Raw genomic sequence first — 18,642 nt, 5'->3', positions numbered from 1 at the left:
GATTTTGCAGCAAAGATTTTGGTGGAATGAATGGTGGGTGCTATGTTGCATTACCAATACAGTGGAACCCCCCCACAAGTCACCCCATTTTGCAAACTACACCCCTCAGGGAATTCATCTAGGGGTATAGTGTACATTTCAAACCCCCAGGGGTTTCATCAATTTTGGTACAACTGGGCAGTGAAAATGAAAAAAATACATTTTTTTACACAAAAATGTACTTCTGGCTCAAAATTTTTCATTTTCACAAGGAATGAAGGAGACAAAGCACCCCAAAATCTGTGCCCCCATTTCTCCAGAGTACGGCAATGCCTCACATGTGACCAAAAAATTCCAGTTGGGTGCATGGCAGGACTCAGAAGGGAAGGAGTGATTTTTGGATTTTGCAGCAAAGATTTTGGTGGAATGAATGGTGGGTGCTATGTTGCATTACCAATACAGTGGAACCCCCCCACAAGTCACCCCATTTTGCAAACTACACCCCTCAGGGAATTCATCTAGGGGTATAGTGTACATTTCAAACCCCCAGGGGTTTCATCAATTTTGGTACAACTGGGCAGTGAAAATGAAAAAAATACATTTTTTTACACAAAAATGTACTTCTGGCTCAAAATTTTTCATTTTCACAAGGAATGAAGGAGACAAAGCACCCCAAAATCTGTGCCCCCATTTCTCCAGAGTACGGCAATGCCTCACATGTGACCAAAAAATACCAGTTGGGTGCATGGCAGGACTCAGAAGGGAAGGAGTGATTTTTGGATTTTGCAGCTCAGATTCTGGTGGAATGAATGGTGGGTGCTATGTGGCATTAGCAAGACCCCCGAAGCACGGTGAAATGATGAACCTAATAATCCATAGATGTGTGGTATATTTTAAAGCACTCCTTTATACATAGGCCGGGTTTGTCGGGGCAAGTTTCACAGTGGAAAATAGTTTCCTTTCTTATTCCCTTTTTATAACAAACTTTGCACCTTTTTTGTGTCCTGCCCTTTCTTGCAGTGGAGGGGATTTCGTTGGGAAAATGCTGCCCTGGTACAATACGGGGGCCAGTACTAGAAGTACTGGGGCCCTCTGCCTGCTGATTCCCAAATGTTAGGCTCTTTATGACTTCCTCTTGAAAGTGCATAAATGTCCCCCTCTGGCCGGTAGAACGGAATAGCACGTAAGCGTTATACAGTGCCATCTGGATGATATACACGGCCAGCTTCTTGTACCAGATATTTGTTTTCCGCAGGGCACTGTACGGCTTTAGTACCTGATCTGAAAGATCCACTCCGCCCATGTACTTATTGTAATCTAGGATACAATTTGGTTTGGAGGTGTGGGTACTGGTACCTCGTACAGGGATGGAGGTGGTACTGTCTCCATGAATTGTTGTCAGTATAAGGACATCCCTCTTGTCCTTATATTTGACCAACAACATATTTTCGGTGCATATTCCCCTGCTTTCACCCCTTCTCATTACTTGGGCAATGTGCGTTTTGGGGAGGCCTCTTTGGTTCTTGCGCACAGTACCGCAAGCTGCTGTACCTCTTGAACCAAGGGCCTTAAACAGGGGGATGCTGGTGTAAAAGTTATCCACATAGAGGTGATAACCCTTATCCAGGAAGGGGTGCATTAAATCCCAGACAATTTTTCCACTAACACCTACGAGGGAGGGGGGGCATTCTGGTGGTTCAATTCTTGAATCCTTCCCTTCATATACCCTAAACTTGTGGGTGTACCCTGTGGTGCTTTCACACAGCTTATACATTTTTATGCCATACCTTGCCCTCTTACTGGGAAGGTACTGGCGGAATTTAACCCTTCCTTTAAAATGTATAAGGGACTCGTCGATACTAATACATTTATCAGGGATGTATAGCTCTGCAAATTTGGCACTGAAATGATCAATGACCGGCCTGACTTTGAATAGCCTGTCAAAGGTGGGATCATCTCTGGGTGGGCACTGTGCATTATCGGTGTAATGTATAAATTTATGGATTGCCTCAAAACGAGCCCGGGGCATGGCCATACGGTGAAATGGGGTGCTGTACAGAACATCTGTACTCCAATATTGCCTAATTTGTGGCTTTTTTACTATGCCCATATGTAACACCAGACCCCAAAACGTCATCATCTCTACTGCATCTACAGGGGTCCACCTAGCAAATGATGACGTGGGGTTTTGAGCAATAAACTGCTGGGCATATAAATTAGTTTGGTCCACCATTAAATTTATAAAATCATCAGAGAAAAATAATTTGAAAAAGTCAATTTCTCTGAGACCTGTTGAATCAAATTGGATTCCTGGGATGGCCAAAAACTCAGGAACCTGGGGCTCAAAATTGTCTGGTGGTGGGGTCCATACGAGATCAATTATTGGGGGGGGGGTCTCAGCTGCTCTACGGGGGCGTCTTTGAGGGGGTCCCTCATCATCAGAGGAGGAAGAGGAGCTTAAGACAAATCCTTCAAATTCCCCGCTTGCCTCACTGGCTGTGTCAGAGTCAGATGCAAGCATGGCATATGCCTCCTCCACCGAATACATTCTCCTGGATGACTGGGACGACATTTGGGATGACATTTGGGATGCCATTTATATTTTTGTGTTACTGGTAGTGAAATGTTTCAACACGTGTATAGTGTAGGGGGGGGTACAAACTTTATTTCAACCCAGGGGGTATGTAGTGTGTATTGTGTATGTAGTGCAGAAAAAAAAAATACAAAAAAAAAAAAATTGAAGGGTTCAAAAAAAAAAAAATGGAAGGGGTTAAAAAAAAAAAAAATGGAAGGGGTTAAAAAAAAAAAAAATGGAAGGGGTTAAAAAAAAAAAAAAAGGTCCTGCGCCAAAAATTGAGCACAGATGTTGGTCAGTAACGTCCGTCACTGAACAGCGCTCAAAGGCAACAGGAATTTGATCAAAAAAAAAAAAAAATAGATCAACCCTGTGCCGAAAAAGCTGATCAGTGATGTACGTCACTGATCAGTGCACAGTGGCCACAGGACACACACAAAATCACAGTGTGTGTAAAAAAAAAATGTAAAAAAGACCCCACAGCACTCACAAAAAATAAAAAAAGGTGATCAGTGATGCGACACTGATTACCAGTGAGGGGCAGCAGGTGCACAACCTTTGGTGGTACTGACAGGTATATATAAAAAAAAAAAACCTCTGTACCCCCAAAAAGTTGCTGATCACCTCAGATATAGTGATCAGCACAAAAAGGCGGGGGCAGCCGACACAAAATTTAGCACTCTATCACTATCTCTCTCTATCTCTCACTATCTATCACTCTATGACACTGCAGCAGTTATATAAAAAATATATAGCACAATCTGTCACTATCTCTCTCTCTCTATCTCTCTCTATCTATCTATAGCTCTATCACACTGCAGCAGCACAAAATATAGCACTAGGCCTCTCTATCTCTCTCTATCTCTCTCTATCTCTTTCAGTTATATAAAAAATATATAGCACAATCTGTCACTATCTCTCTCTCTATCTCTCTCTCTCTATCTCTCTCTATCACACTGCAGCAGCACAAAATATAGCACTAGGCCTCTCTATCTCTCTCTATCTCTCTCTATCTCTTTCAGTTATATAAAAAATATATAGCACAATCTGTCACTATCTCTCTCTCTATCTCTCTCTCTCTATCTCTCTCTATCTATAGCTCTATCACACTGCAGCAGCACAAAATATAGCACTAGGCCTCTCTATCTCTCTCTATCTCTCTCTATCTCTCTCTATCTCTCTCTCTCTAACTCTCTCTAACTCTCTATCTATCTAATAAATCGCAGCAGCACAAGATGCAGCACAAGATGCAGCACAGGATGTCACAAAATGTCACAATATCAATGATCAATGATCAGGTAAGGGTTCTGGTCAGTATAGGCGGCAGGTGGGGCACGGTGACCGCACTGCACGCTTTTCCAGACCGGAATGGCGTCTGCAGTGCAGTCACCGTTAGTTTAAACCCCCCTCCACGGCTGTGATTGGTCCGTCGGTCCGACGGACCAATCACGGCCTTTGGGGGCGGGCGGGGTGAGGTGGGGTGACACCAGTGTCACCCTTACACCCCGCGGTGATTGGTGCTGTACTTTACAGCACCAATCACCTCCGATCCCGTGTCACCGGCGAACGTTATTCGCCGGTGACACAGGAAAACGCTGTGAATGGCTGTTCACACTGAACAGCCAATCACAGCGATCGGCGACGGGGGGGCGGCATCGCAGCCCCCCCTGGGCATGCAGGGACATGTCTGCTGTCAGGGACAGCAGACATCGTCCCTCTGTCACTGCGTCTCTAGACGCAGTGACAGTTTTAAGCCATGACGTATATATACGTCAACGGTCGGGAAGTACTTCCCGGCCATGACGTATATATACGTCAATTGTCGTGAAGGGGTTAAAATAGTGCATTATAAGACACATTAGTGTCAGTTTTCCTTATGCCACATTTTATATCTACTATCTTAACATCATTTTAGAAAAAATTAAATGAATTATTTTCCAATTTTGAGAAAAGGATACAGTAAAACCTAGATATGAATTTTTTTAGCAAATTACACCTACGAATACATAAATCTAGCCAATAACACCAATGCGCGATACAAATCATTTCTTTATGCTGAGCATTTAACTTCTGTCAAGTACCTTATTGAAGTATTGAATGCAGTAAAATAGTGGAATTCAAAAAGAAATGAAATCAAGATGGGGAGACAAAGACAATAAGTGTATTGACATTTTTAACTGATGGTAAAATATATCAGTGAAAGGCCAAATTTTCAGGGCATACCGTGTGCTCCAGTGGCGCAATCGGTCAGCGCGCGGTACTTATAAGACAGTATCTGTTGAGCAATGCCGAGGTTGTGAGTTCAAGCCTCAACTGGAGCAGGAATATTTAGCTTTTTTTTCTGTTAATGATATCATCAGTCATTGATCATCTGCTGTCGGAACATTTTTTGGTACTTATGTAGTATCTGGGCTGCCGATTTTTTGATTGTATGCCTTAAGTTAAGGCATACAATCAGATGCGATGCGATGCGATATCGCATCGCATCGCATACGATGCGATGCGATGCGATGCGATGACCCGATTTTTCCATAGGATTCAATGTTAAAATGGACTGAGTCCATTTTAACATGAAATTCAATGGGAAAAAGGGGTCCTTTTCATACCCCTACTATCCAAGTGGGCATGGAGTTGGATATAAACCTGTGGCGAGCGTAGCGAGCCACCGAGCCCGAAGCGTGGCGAGCGAAGCGAGCCCCGCGAGGGGACGGTATTCTGTGTCCCCTCGCGGGGCTCGCTACGCTCGCCACGCTTCGGGCTCGGTGGCTCGCTACGCTCGCCACAGGTTTATATCCAACTCCATGCCCACTTGGATAGTAGGGGTATGAAAAGGACCCCTTTTTCCCATTGAATTCCATGTTAAAATGGACTCAGTCCATTTTAACATTGAATCCTATGGAAAAATCGGGTCCATCGCATCGCATCGCATCGCATCGCATGCGATTTGGTCGGGTGCGATGCGATGCGTGCGGTACTTATAAGACAGTATCTGTTGAGCAATGCCGAGGTTGTGAGTTCAAGCCTCACCTGGAGCAGGAATATTTAGCTTTTTTTTTTTTTCTTTTAATGATATCATCAGTCAGTGATCATCTGCTGTCGGAACATTTTTTATATATGTAAGGATATTATGAAAAAGTAAACCAAGAACATGAAATGCAAAGCAGACAGTAAGCCCCAGTGGCCTAATGGATAAGGCACTGGCTTCCTAAGCCAGGGATTGTGTGTTCATGTCCCATCTGGGGTATTTGTATTTATATCAACCATCTCAGCATTAGGGGTGGTTCTTTTAGCCTTGCTTCACCTGGATGCTGGATTTGCACAACAGTCCTGTTGAGTTGTGCTTGTTAATTGTTGCCACAGTAGCTACAAAATGACATTTATCATGATAACATTGTGGATTAGTGTCCTTAAAAGGTTTTTCTATAATTGAGGACCAAGGTTTAAAGACCCATCTTGGATGCATATTCCTTTGTTGCTCATTAGTCTTCACAAAAAATGATTCTTTTTTCAATGCTTGTGATTTTGTTCTTACAAGAAATCTCCATTTACCTCAACATTTCTGTAGAGTTTGTCTTGCAAATAAGTACCAGAGTGGCTGAAATATGACATTATCTAAGGCAATTGCTAATGGGAATCTTGAAGTCCTTTCTTGCATGTTGGAAGAATGGTATTTTTGATTTTATCATATTTCTTCTGCCACTCATCTTACTGTCATTGTAGATGGTAGAGTTGCAACAAACAACATATTCTTTTAATCAGACTACAATAATGATATAATACTTTACATATTAAAATAGTGCATTATAAGACACATTAGTGTCAGTTTTCCTTATGCCACATTTTATATCTACTATCTTAACATCATTTTAGAAAAAATTAAATGAATTATTTTCCAATTTTGAGAAAATGATACAGTAAAACCTAGATATGAATTTTCTTAGCAAATTACACCTACGAATACATAAATCTAGCCAATAACACCAATGCGCGATACAAATCATTTCTTTATGCTAAGCATTTAACTTCTGTCAAGTACCTTATTGAAGTATTGAATGCAGTAAAATAGTGGAATTCAAAAAGAAATTAAATCAAGATGGGGAGACAGAGACAATAAGTGTATTGACATTTTTAACTGATGGTAAAATATATCAGTGAAAGGCCAAATTTTCAGGGCATACTGTGTGCTCCAGTGGCGCAATCGGTCAGCGCGCGGTACTTATAAGACAGTATCTGTTGAGCAATGCCGAGGTTGTGAGTTCAAGCCTCACCTGAAGCAGGAATATTTAGCTTTTTTTTCTGTTAATGATATCATCAGTCAGTGATCATCTGCTGTCGGAACATTTTTTATATATGTAAGGATATTATGAAAAAGTAAACCAAGAACATGAAATGCAAAGCAGACAGTAAGCCCCAGTGGCCTAATGGATAAGGCACTGGCCTTCTAAGCCAGGGATTGTGGGTTCAAGTCCCATCTCGGGTGTTTGTATTTATATCAACCATCTCAGCATTAGGGGTGGTTCTTTTAGCCTTGCTTCACCTGGATGCTGGATTTGCACAACAGTCCTGTTGAGTTGTGCTTGTTAATTGTTGCCACAGTAGCTACAAAATGACATTTTTCATGATAACATTGTGGATTAGTGTCCTTAAAACGTTTTTCTATAATTGAGGACCAAGGTTTAAAGACCCATCTTGGATGCATATTCCTTTGTTGCTCATTAGTCTTCACAAAAAATTATTCTTTTTTCAATGCTTGTGATTTTGTTCTTACAAGAAATCTCCATTTACCTCAACATTTCTGTAGAGTTTGTCTTGCAAATAAGTACCAGAGTGGCTGAAATATGACATTATCTAAGGCAATTGCTGATGGGAATCTTGAAGTCCTTTCTTGCATGTTGGAAGAATGGTATTTTTGATTTTATCATATTTCTTCTGCCACTCATCTTGCTGTCATTGTAGATGGTAGAGTTGCAACAAACAACATATTCTTTTAATCAGACTACAATAATGATATAAGACTTTACATATTAAAATAGTGCATTATAAGACACATTAGTGTCAGTTTTCCTTATGCCACATTTTATATCTACTATCTTAACATCATTTTAGAAAAAATTAAATGAATTATTTTCCAATTTTGAGAAAAGGATACAGTAAAACCTAGATATGAATTTTTTTAGCAAATTACACCTACGAATACATAAATCTAGCCAATAACACCAATGCGCGATACAAATCATTTCTTTATGCTGAGCATTTAACTTCTGTCAAGTACCTTATTGAAGTATTGAATGCAGTAAAATAGTGGAATTCAAAAAGAAATTAAATCAAGATGGGGAGACAAAGACAATAAGTGTATTGACATTTTTAACTGATGGTAAAATATATCAGTGAAAGGCCAAATTTTCAGGGCATACTGTGTGCTCCAGTGGCACAATCGGTCAGCGCGCGGTACTTATAAGACAGTATCTGTTGAGCAATGCCGAGGTTGTGAGTTCAAGCCTCAACTGGAGCAGGAATATTTAGCTTTTTTTCTGTTAATGATATCATCAGTCATTGATCATCTGCTGTCGGAACATTTTTTGGTACTTATGTAGTATCTGGGCTGCCGATTTTTTGATTGTATGCCTTAAGTTAAGGCATACAATCAGATGCGATGCGATGCGATATCGCATCGCATCGCATACGATGCGATGCGATGCGATGCGATGCGATGACCCGATTTTTCCATAGGATTCAATGTTAAAATGGACTGAGTCCATTTTAACATGAAATTCAATGGGAAAAAGGGGTCCTTTTCATACCCCTACTATCCAAGTGGGCATGGAGTTGGATATAAACCTGTGGCGAGCGTAGCGAGCCACCGAGCCCGAAGCGTGGCGAGCGAAGCGAGCCCCGCGAGGGGACGGTATTCTGTGTCCCCTCGCGGGGCTCGCTACGCTCGCCACGCTTCGGGCTCGGTGGCTCGCTACGCTCGCCACAGGTTTATATCCAACTCCATGCCCACTTGGATAGTAGGGGTATGAAAAGGACCCCTTTTTCCCATTGAATTCCATGTTAAAATGGACTCAGTCCATTTTAACATTGAATCCTATGGAAAAATCGGGTCCATCGCATCGCATCGCATCGCATCGCATGCGATTTGGTCGGGTGCGATGCGATGCGATGGACCCGATTTCAAAATCGGCAGCCCAGTTACTACATAAGTACCCATTTTTTATATATGTAAGGATATTATGAAAAAGTAAACCAAGAACATGAAATGCAAAGCAGACAGTAAGCCCCAGTGGCCTAATGGATAAGGCACTGGCCTCCTAAGCCAGGGATTGTGGGTTCAAGTCCCATCTGGGGTGTTTGTATTTATATCAACCATCTCAGCATTAGGGGTGGTTCTTTTAGCCTTGCTTCACCTGGATTCTGGATTTGCACAACTGTCCTGTTGAGTTGTGCTTGTTAATTGTTGCCACAGTAGCTACAAAATGACATTTATCATGATAACATTGTGGATTAGTGTCCTTAAAATGTTTTTTCTATAATTGAGGACCAAGGTTTAAAGACCCATCTTGGATGCATATTCCTTTGTTGCTCATTAGTCTTCACAAAAAATGATTCTTTTTTCAATGCTTGTGATTTTGTTCTTACAAGAAATCTCCATTTACCTCAACATTTCTGTAGAGTTTGTCTTGCAAATAAGTACCAGAGTGGCTGAAATATGACATTATCTAAGGCAATTGCTGATGGGAATCTTGAAGTCCTTTCTTGCATGTTGGAAGAATGGTATTTTTGATTTTATCATATTTCTTCTGCCACTAATCTTACTGTCATTGTAGATGGTAGAGTTGCAACAAACAACATATTCTTTTAATCAGACTACAATAATGATATAAGACTTTACATATTAAAATAGTGCATTATAAGACACATTAGTTTCAGTTTTCCCTATGCCACATTTTATATCTACTATCTTAACATAATTTTAGAAAAAATTAAATGAATTATTTTCCAATTTTGAGAAAATGATACAGTAAAACCTAGATATGAATTTTCTTAGCAAATTACACCTACGAATACATAAATCTTGCCAATAACACCAATGCGCGATACAAATCATTTCTTTTTGCTGAGCATTTAACTTCTATCAAGTACCTTATTGAAGTATTGAATGCAGTAAAATAGTGGAATTCAAAAATAAATTAAATCAAGATGGGGAGACAGAGACAATAAGTGTATTGACATTTTTAACTAATGGTAAAATTTATCAGTGAAAGGCCAAATTTTCAGGGCATCCTGCGTGCTCCAGTGGCGCAATCGGTCAGCGCGCGGTACTTATAAGACAGTATCTGTTGAGCAATGCCGAGGTTGTGAGTTCAAGCCTCACCTGGAGCAGGAATATTTAGCTTTTTTTTCTTTTAATGATATCATCAGTCTGTGATCATCTGCTGTCGGAACATTTTTTATATATGTAAGGATTTTTTGAAAAAGTAAACCAAGAACATGAAATGCAAAGCAGACAGTAAGCCCCAGTGGCCTAATGGATAAGGCACTGGCCTCCTAAGCCAGGGATTGTGTGTTCAAGTCCCATCTGGGGTATTTGTATTTATATCAACCATCTCAGCATTAGGGGTGATTCTTTTAGCCTTGCTTCACCTGGATGCTGGATTTGCACAACAGTCCTGTGTAGTTGTGCTTGTTAATTGTTGCCACAGTAGCTACAAAATGACATTTATCATGATAACATTGTGGATTAGTGTCCTTAAAAGGTTTTTCTATAATTGAGGACCAAGGTTTAAAGACCCATCTTGGATGCATATTCCTTTGTTGCTCATTAGTCTTCACAAAAAATGATTCTTTTTTCAATGCTTGTGATTTTGTTCTTACAAGAAATCTCCATTTACCTCAACATTTCTGTAGAGTTTGTCTTGCAAATAAGTACCAGAGTGGCTGAAATATGACATTATCTAAGGCAATTGCTGATGGTAATCTTGAAGTCCTTTCTTGCATGTTGGAAGAATGGTATTTTTGATTTTATCATATTTCTTCTGCCACTCATCTTACTGTCATTGTAGATGGTAGAGTTGCAACAAACAACATATTCTTTTATTAGACTACAATAATAATATAAGACTTTACATATTAAAATAGTGCATTATAAGACACATTAGTGTCAGTTTTCCTTATGCCACATTTTATATCTACTATCTTAACATCATTTTAGAAAAAATTAAATGAATTATTTTCCAATTTTGAGAAAATGATACAGTAAAACCTAGATATGAATTTTCTTAGCAAATTACACCTACGAATACATAAATCTAGCCAATAACACCAATGCGCGATACAAATCATTTCTTTATGCTGAGCATTTAACTTCTGTCAAGTACCTTATTGAAGTATTGAATGCAGTAAAATAGTGGAATTCAAAAAGAAATTAAATCAAGATGGGGAGACAGAGACAATAAGTGTATTGACATTTTTAACTGATGGTAAAATATATCAGTGAAAGGCCAAATTTTCAGGGCATACTGTGTGCTCCAGTGGCGCAATCGGTCAGCGCGCGGTACTTATAAGACAGTATCTGTTGAGCAATGCTGAGGTTGTGAGTTCAAGCCTCACCTGGAGCAGGAATATTTAGCTTTTTTTTCTTTTAATGATATCATCAGTCATTCATCTTCTGCTCTCTGAACATTTTTTATATGTAAGGATATTATGAAAAAGTAAAGCAAGAACATGAAATGCTAAGCAAACAGTAAGCCCCAGTGGCCTAATGGATAAGGCACTGGCCTCCTAAGCCAGGGATTGTTGGTTCAAGTCCCATCTGGGGTGTTTGTATTTATATCAACCATCTCAGCATTAGGGGTGGTTCTTTTAGCCTTGCTTCACCTGGATGCTGGATTTGCACAACAGTCCTGTTGAGTTGTGCTTGTTAATTGTTGCCACAGTAGCTACAAAATGACATTTATCATGATAACATTGTGGATTAGTGTCCTTAAAAGGTTTTTCTATAATTGAGGACCAAGGTTTAAAGACCCATCTTGGATGCATATTCCTTTGTTGCTCATTAGTCTTCACAAAAAATGATTCTTTTTTCAATGCTTGTGATTTTGTTCTTACAAGAAATCTCCATTTACCTCAACATTTCTGTAGAGTTTGTCTTGCAAATAAGTACCAGAGTGGCTGAAATATGACATTATCTAAGGCAATTGCTGATGGGAATCTTGAAGTCCTTTCTTGCATGTTGGAAGAATGGTATTTTTGATTTTATCATATTTCTTCTGCCACTCATCTTACTGTCATTGTAGATGGTAGAGTTGCAACAAACAACATATTCTTTTAATCAGACTACAATAATGATATAAGACTTTACATATTAAAATAGTGCATTATAAGACACATTAGTGTCAGTTTTCCTTATGCCACATTTTATATCTACAATCTTAACATAATTTTAGAAAAAATTAAATGAATTATTTTCCAATTTTGAGAAAATGATACAGTAAAACCTAGATATGAATTTTCTTAGCAAATTACACCTACGAATACATAAATCTTGCCAATAACACCAATGCGCGATACAAATCATTTCTTTTTGCTGAGCATTTAACTTCTATCAAGTACCTTATTGAAGTATTGAATGCAGTAAAATAGTGGAATTCAAAAATAAATTAAATCAAGATGGGGAGACAGAGACAATAAGTGTATTGACATTTTTAACTAATGGTAAAATTTATCAGTGAAAGGCCAAATTTTCACTGCATACTGTGCGCTCCAGTGGCGCAGTCGGTCAGTGCGCGCTACTTATAAGACAGTATCTGTTGAGCAATGCCGAGGTTGTGAGTTCAAGCCTCACCTGGAGCAGGAATATTTAGCTTTTTTTTCTTTTAATGATATCATCAGTCATTGATCATCTGCTCTCGGAACATTTTTTATATGTAAGGATATTATGAAAAAGTAAAGCAAGAACATGAAATGCAAAGCAGACAGTAAGCCCCAGTGGCCTAATGGATAAGGCACTGGCCTCATAAAACAGGGATTGTGGGTTCAAGTCCCATCTGGGGTGTTTATATCAACTATCTCAGCATTAGGGGTGGTTCTTTTAGCCTTGCTTCACCTGGATGCTGGATTTGCACAACAGTCCTGTTGAGTTGGGCTTGTTAATTGTTGCCACAGTAGCTACAAAATGACATTTATCATGATAACATTGTGGATTAGTGTCCTTAAAAGGTTTTTCTATAATTGAGGACCAATGTTTAAAGACCCATCTTGGATGCATATTCCTTTGTTGCTCATTAGTCTTCACAAAAAATGATTCTTTTTTCAATGCTTGTGATTTTGTTCTTACAAGAAATCTCCATTTACCTCAACATTTCTGTAGAGTTTGTCTTGCAAATAAGTACCAGAGTGGCTGAAATATGACATTATCTAAGGCAATTGCTGATGGGAATCTTGAAGTCCTTTCTTGCATGTTGGAAGAATGGTATTTTTGATTTTATCATATTTCTTCTGCCACTCATCTTACTGTCATTGTAGAGGGTAGAGTTGCAACAAACAACATATTCTTTTAATCAGACTACAATAATGATATAATACTTTACATATTAAAATAGTGCATTATAAGACACATTAGTGTCAGTTTTCCTTATGCCACATTTTATATCTACTATCTTAACATCATTTTAGAAAAAATTAAATGAATTATTTTCCAATTTTGAGAAAATGATACAGTAAAACCTAGATATGAATTTTCTTAGCAAATTACACCTACGAATACATAAATCTAGCCAATAACACCAATGCGCGATACAAATCATTTCTTTATGCTGAGCATTTAACTTCTATCAAGTACCTTATTGAAGTATTGAATGCAGTAAAATAGTGGAATTCAAAAAGAAATTAAATCAAGATGGGGAGACAGAGACAATAAGTGTATTGACATTTTTAACTGATGGTAAAATATATCAGTGAAAGGCCAAATTTTCAGGGCATACTGTGTGCTCCAGTGGCGCAATCGGTCAGCGCGCGGTACTTATAAGACAGTATCTGTTGAGCAATGCCTAGGTTGTGATTTCAAGCCTCACCTGGAGCAGGAATATTTCGCTTTTTTTTCTTTTAATGATATCATCAGTCATTGATCATCTGATCTCGGAATTTTTTTTATATGTAAGGATATTATGAAAAAGTAAAGCAAGAACATGAAATACAAAGCAGACAGTAAGCCCCAGTGGCCTAATGGATAAGGCACTGGCCTCCTAAGCCAGGGATTGTGGGTTCAAGTCCCATCTGGGGTGTTTGTATTTATATCAACTATCTCAGCATTAGGGGTGGTTTTTTTAGCCTTGCTTCACCTGGATGCTGGATTTGCACAACAGTCCTGTTGAGTTGTGCTTGTTAATTGTTGCCACAGTAGCTACAAAATGACATTTATCATGATAACATTGTGGATTAGTGTCCTTAAAAGGTTTTTCTATAATTGAGGACCAAGGTTTAAAGACTCATCTTGGATGCATATTCCTTTGTTGCTCATTAGTCTTCACAAAAAATGATTCTTTTTTCAATGCTTGTGATTTTGTTCTTACAAGAAATCTCCATTTACCTCAACATTTCTGTAGAGTTTGTCTTGCAAATAAGTACCAGAGTGGCTGAAATATGACATTATCTAAGGCAATTGCTGATGGGAATCTTAAAGTCCTTTCTTGCATGTTGGAAGAATGGTATTTTTGATTTTATCATATTTCTTCTGCCACTCATCTTACTGTCATTGTAGATGGTAGAGTTGCAACAAACAACATATTCTTTTATTAGACTACAATAATAATATAAGACTTTACATATTAAAATAGTGCATTATAAGACACCTTAGTGTCAGTTTTCCTTATGCCACATTCTATATCTACTATCTTAACATCATTTTAGAAAAAATTTAATGAATTATTTTCCAATTTTGAGAAAATGATACAGTAAAACCTAGATATGAATTTTCTTAGCAAATTACACCTACGAATACATAAATCTAGCCAATAACACCAATGCGCGATACAAATCATTTCTTTATGCTGAGCATTTAACTTCTATCAAGTACCTTATTGAAGTATTGAATGCAGTAAAATAGTTGAATTAAAAAAGAAATTAAATCAAGTTGTGGAGACAGAGACAATAAGTGTATTGACATTTTTAACTAATGGTAAAATTTATCAGTGAAAGGCCAAATTTTCAGGGCATACTGTGTGCTCCAGTGGCGCAATCGGTCAGCGCGCGGTACTTATAAGACAGTATCTGTTGAGCAATGCCGAGGTTGTGAGTTCAAGCCTCACCTGGAGCAGGAATATTTAGCTTTTTTTTCTTTTAATGATATCATCAGTCAGTGATCATCTGCTGTCGGAACATTTTTTATATATGTAAGGATATTATGAAAAAGTAAACCAAGAACATGAAATGCAAAGCAGACAGTAAGCCCCAGTGGCCTAATGGATAAGGCACTGGCCTCCTAAGCCAGGGATTGTGTGTTCAAGTCCCATCTGGGGTATTTGTATTTATATCAACCATCTCAGCATTAAGGGTTGTTCTTTTAGCCTTGCTTCATCTGGATGCTGGATTTGCACAACAGTCGTGTTGAGTTGTGCTTGTTAATTGTTGCCACAGTAGCTACAAAATGACATTTATCATGATAACATTGTGGATTAGTGTCCTTAAAAGGTTTTTCTATAATTGAGGACCAATGTTTAAAGACCCATCTTGGATGCATATTCCTTTGTTGCTCATTAGTCTTCACAAAAAATGATTCTTTTTTCAATGCTTGTGATTTTGTTCTTACAAGAAATCTCCATTTACCTCAACATTTCTGTAGAGTTTGTCTTGCAAATAAGTACCAGAGTGGCTGAAATATGACATTATCTAAGGCAATTGCTGATGGGAATCTTGAAGTCCTTTCTTGCATGTTGGAAGAATGGTATTTTTGATTTTATCATATTTCTTCTGCCACTCATCTTACTGTCATTGTAGAGGGTAGAGTTGCAACAAACAACATATTCTTTTAATCAGACTACAATAATGATATAATACTTTACATATTAAAATAGTGCATTATAAGACACATTAGTGTCAGTTTTCCTTATGCCACATTTTATATCTACTATCTTAACATCATTTTAGAAAAAATTAAATGAATTATTTTCCAATTTTGAGAAAATGATACAGTAAAACCTAGATATGAATTTTCTTAGCAAATTACACCTACGAATACATAAATCTAGCCAATAACACCAATGCGCGATACGAATCATTTCTTTATGCTGAGCATTTAACTTCTATCAAGTACCTTATTGAAGTATTGAATGCAGTAAAATAGTGGAATTCAAAAAGAAATTAAATCAAGATGGGGAGACAGAGACAATAAGTGTATTGACATTTTTAACTGATGGTAAAATATATCAGTGAAAGGCCAAATTTTCAGGGCATACTGTGTGCTCCAGTGGCGCAATCGGTCAGCGCGCGGTACTTATAAGACAGTATCTGTTGAGCAATGCCTAGGTTGTGATTTCAAGCCTCACCTGGAGCAGGAATATTTCGCTTTTTTTTCTTTTAATGATATCATCAGTCATTGATCATCTGATCTCGGAATTTTTTTTATATGTAAGGATATTATGAAAAAGTAAAGCAAGAACATGAAATACAAAGCAGACAGTAAGCCCCAGTGGCCTAATGGATAAGGCACTGGCCTCCTAAGCCAGGGATTGTGGGTTCAAGTCCCATCTGGGGTGTTTGTATTTATATCAACTATCTCAGCATTAGGGGTGGTTCTTTTAGCCTTGCTTCACCTGGATGCTGGATTTGCACAACAGTCCTGTTGAGTTGTGCTTGTTAATTGTTGCCACAGTAGCTACAAAATGACATTTATCATGATAACATTGTGGATTAGTGTCCTTAAAAGGTTTTTCTATAATTGAGGACCAAGGTTTAAAGACCCATCTTGGATGCATATTCCTTTGTTGCTCATTAGTCTTCACAAAAAATGATTCTTTTTTCAATGCTTGTGATTTTGTTTTTACAAGAAATCTCCATTTACCTCAACATTTCTGTAGAGTTTGTCTTGCAAATAAGTACCAGAGTGGCTGAAATATGACATTATCTAAGGCAATTGCTGATGGGAATCTTGAAGTCCTTTCTTGCATGTTGGAAGAATGGTATTTTTGATTTTATCATATTTCTTCTGCCACTCATCTTACTGTCATTGTAGATGGTAGAGTTGCAACAAACAACATATTCTTTTAATCAGACTACAATAATGATATAAGACTTTACATATTAAAATAGTGCATTATAAGACACATTAGTTTCAGTTTTCCCTATGCCACATTTTATATCTACTATCTTAACATAATTTTAGAAAAAATTAAATGAATTATTTTCCAATTTTGAGAAAATGATACAGTAAAACCTAGATATGAATTTTCTTAGCAAATTACACCTACGAATACATAAATCTTGCCAATAACACCAATGCGCGATACAAATCATTTCTTTTTGCTGAGCATTTAACTTCTATCAAGTACCTTATTGAAGTATTGAATGCAGTAAAATAGTGGAATTCAAAAAGAAATTAAATCAAGATGGGGAGACAGAGACAATAAGTGTATTGAAATTTTTAACTAATGGTAAAATTTATCAGTGAAAGGCAAAATTTTCAGGGCATACTGTGTGCTCCAGTGGCACAATCGGTCAGCGTGCGGTACCTATAAGACAGTATCTGTTGAGCAATGCGAGGTTGTGAGTTCAAGCCTCACCTGGAGCAGGAATATTTAGCTTTTTTTTCTTTTAATGATATCATCAGTCAGTGATCATCTGCTGTCGGAACATTTTTTATATATGTAAGGATATTATGAAAAAGTAAAGCAAGAACATGAAATGCAAAGCAGACAGTAAGCCCCAGTGGCCTAATGGATAAGGCACTGACCTCCTAAGCCAGGGATTGAGGGTTCAAGTCCCATCTGGGGTGTTTGTATTTATATCAACTATCTCAGCATTAGGGGTGGTTCTTTTAGCCTTGCTTCACCTGGATGCTGGATTTGCACAACAGTCCTGTTGAGTTGTGCTTGTTAATTGTTGCCACAGTAGCTACAAAATGACATTTATCATGATAACATTGTGGATTAGTGTCCTTAAAAGGTTTTTCTATAATTGAGGACCAAGGTTTAAAAACCCATCTTGGATGCATATTCCTTTGTTGCTCATTAGTCTTCACAAAAAAATGATTCTTTTTTCAATGCTTGTGATTTTGTTCTTACAAGAAATCTCCATTTACCTCAACATTTCTGTAGAGTTTGTCTTGCAAATAAGTACCAGAGTGGCTGAAATATGACATTATCTAAGGCAATTGCTAATGGGAATCTTGAAGTCCTTTCTTGCATGTTGGAAGAATGGTATTTTTGATTTTATCATATTTCTTCTGCCACTCATCTTACTGTCATTGTAGATGGTAGAGTTGCAACAAACAACATATTCTTTTAATCAGACTAGAATAATGATATAATACTTTACATATTAAAATAGTGCATTATAAGACACATTAGTGTCAGTTTTCCTTATGCCACATTTTATATCTACTATCTTAACATCATTTTAGAAAAAATTAAATGAATTATTTTCCAATTTTGAGAAAATGATACAGTGAAACCTAGATATGAATTTTCTTAGCAAATTACACCTACGAATACATAAATCTAGCCAATAACACCAATGCGCGATACAAATCATTTCTTTATGCTGAGCATTTAACTTCTATCAAGTACCTTATTGAAGTATTGAATGCAGTAAAATAGTGGAATTCAAAAAGAAATTAAATCAAGATGGGGAGACAGAGACAATAAGTGTATTGACATTTTTAACTGATGGTAAAATATATCAGTGAAAGGCCAAATTTTCAGGGCATACTGTGTGCTCCAGTGGCGCAATCGGTCAGCGCGCGCTACTTATAAGACAGTATCTGTTGAGCAATGCCGAGGTTGTGAGTTCAAGCCTCACCTGGAGCAGGAATATTTAGCTTTTTTTTCTTTTAATGATATCATCAGTCATTGATAATCTGCTCTCGGAACATTTTT

General features: G+C 37.9%; 15 non-coding genes across 15 annotated transcripts; all 15 read left to right on the top strand.

The window, feature by feature from the left end:
- Nucleotides 1-4,782: 4,782 nt before the first annotated feature.
- TRNAI-UAU (transfer RNA isoleucine (anticodon UAU)) lies at nt 4,783-4,875 on the top strand. The gene is given in 2 exon segments: nt 4,783-4,820; nt 4,840-4,875. It is a non-coding gene; the product is annotated as a tRNA-Ile (tRNA).
- A 1,862-nt stretch (nt 4,876-6,737) lies between these two features.
- On the top strand, nt 6,738-6,830 carry TRNAI-UAU (transfer RNA isoleucine (anticodon UAU)). The gene is given in 2 exon segments: nt 6,738-6,775; nt 6,795-6,830. It is a non-coding gene; the product is annotated as a tRNA-Ile (tRNA).
- Nucleotides 6,831-6,961: 131 nt separating this feature from the next.
- On the top strand, nt 6,962-7,034 carry TRNAR-UCU (transfer RNA arginine (anticodon UCU)). Its single transcript has one exon. It is a non-coding gene; the product is annotated as a tRNA-Arg (tRNA).
- A 939-nt stretch (nt 7,035-7,973) lies between these two features.
- On the top strand, nt 7,974-8,066 carry TRNAI-UAU (transfer RNA isoleucine (anticodon UAU)). The gene is given in 2 exon segments: nt 7,974-8,011; nt 8,031-8,066. It is a non-coding gene; the product is annotated as a tRNA-Ile (tRNA).
- A 765-nt stretch (nt 8,067-8,831) lies between these two features.
- On the top strand, nt 8,832-8,904 carry TRNAR-CCU (transfer RNA arginine (anticodon CCU)). The gene has a single exon. It is a non-coding gene; the product is annotated as a tRNA-Arg (tRNA).
- A 940-nt stretch (nt 8,905-9,844) lies between these two features.
- Nucleotides 9,845-9,937, top strand: TRNAI-UAU (transfer RNA isoleucine (anticodon UAU)). The gene is given in 2 exon segments: nt 9,845-9,882; nt 9,902-9,937. It is a non-coding gene; the product is annotated as a tRNA-Ile (tRNA).
- Nucleotides 9,938-10,068: 131 nt separating this feature from the next.
- TRNAR-CCU (transfer RNA arginine (anticodon CCU)) lies at nt 10,069-10,141 on the top strand. The gene has a single exon. It is a non-coding gene; the product is annotated as a tRNA-Arg (tRNA).
- Nucleotides 10,142-11,079: 938 nt separating this feature from the next.
- TRNAI-UAU (transfer RNA isoleucine (anticodon UAU)) lies at nt 11,080-11,172 on the top strand. The gene is given in 2 exon segments: nt 11,080-11,117; nt 11,137-11,172. It is a non-coding gene; the product is annotated as a tRNA-Ile (tRNA).
- Nucleotides 11,173-11,301: 129 nt separating this feature from the next.
- On the top strand, nt 11,302-11,374 carry TRNAR-CCU (transfer RNA arginine (anticodon CCU)). Its single transcript has one exon. It is a non-coding gene; the product is annotated as a tRNA-Arg (tRNA).
- A 939-nt stretch (nt 11,375-12,313) lies between these two features.
- Nucleotides 12,314-12,406, top strand: TRNAI-UAU (transfer RNA isoleucine (anticodon UAU)). The gene is given in 2 exon segments: nt 12,314-12,351; nt 12,371-12,406. It is a non-coding gene; the product is annotated as a tRNA-Ile (tRNA).
- Nucleotides 12,407-13,763: 1,357 nt separating this feature from the next.
- TRNAR-CCU (transfer RNA arginine (anticodon CCU)) lies at nt 13,764-13,836 on the top strand. Its single transcript has one exon. It is a non-coding gene; the product is annotated as a tRNA-Arg (tRNA).
- Nucleotides 13,837-14,774: 938 nt separating this feature from the next.
- On the top strand, nt 14,775-14,867 carry TRNAI-UAU (transfer RNA isoleucine (anticodon UAU)). The gene is given in 2 exon segments: nt 14,775-14,812; nt 14,832-14,867. It is a non-coding gene; the product is annotated as a tRNA-Ile (tRNA).
- Nucleotides 14,868-14,998: 131 nt separating this feature from the next.
- On the top strand, nt 14,999-15,071 carry TRNAR-CCU (transfer RNA arginine (anticodon CCU)). Its single transcript has one exon. It is a non-coding gene; the product is annotated as a tRNA-Arg (tRNA).
- Nucleotides 15,072-16,232: 1,161 nt separating this feature from the next.
- On the top strand, nt 16,233-16,305 carry TRNAR-CCU (transfer RNA arginine (anticodon CCU)). The gene has a single exon. It is a non-coding gene; the product is annotated as a tRNA-Arg (tRNA).
- A 2,175-nt stretch (nt 16,306-18,480) lies between these two features.
- TRNAI-UAU (transfer RNA isoleucine (anticodon UAU)) lies at nt 18,481-18,573 on the top strand. Its single transcript is given in 2 exon segments — nt 18,481-18,518; nt 18,538-18,573. It is a non-coding gene; the product is annotated as a tRNA-Ile (tRNA).
- Nucleotides 18,574-18,642: the final 69 nt, after the last annotated feature.

Source organism: Crinia signifera, chromosome 5, assembly GCF_055691185.1.
Source record: "Crinia signifera chromosome 5, ASM5569118v1, whole genome shotgun sequence".
In the NCBI taxonomy this organism is placed as follows: domain Eukaryota; kingdom Metazoa; phylum Chordata; class Amphibia; order Anura; family Myobatrachidae; genus Crinia; species Crinia signifera.
The sequence above is the reverse complement of the archived record's forward strand: the minus strand, read 5'-3'. Positions and strand labels throughout refer to the sequence as shown.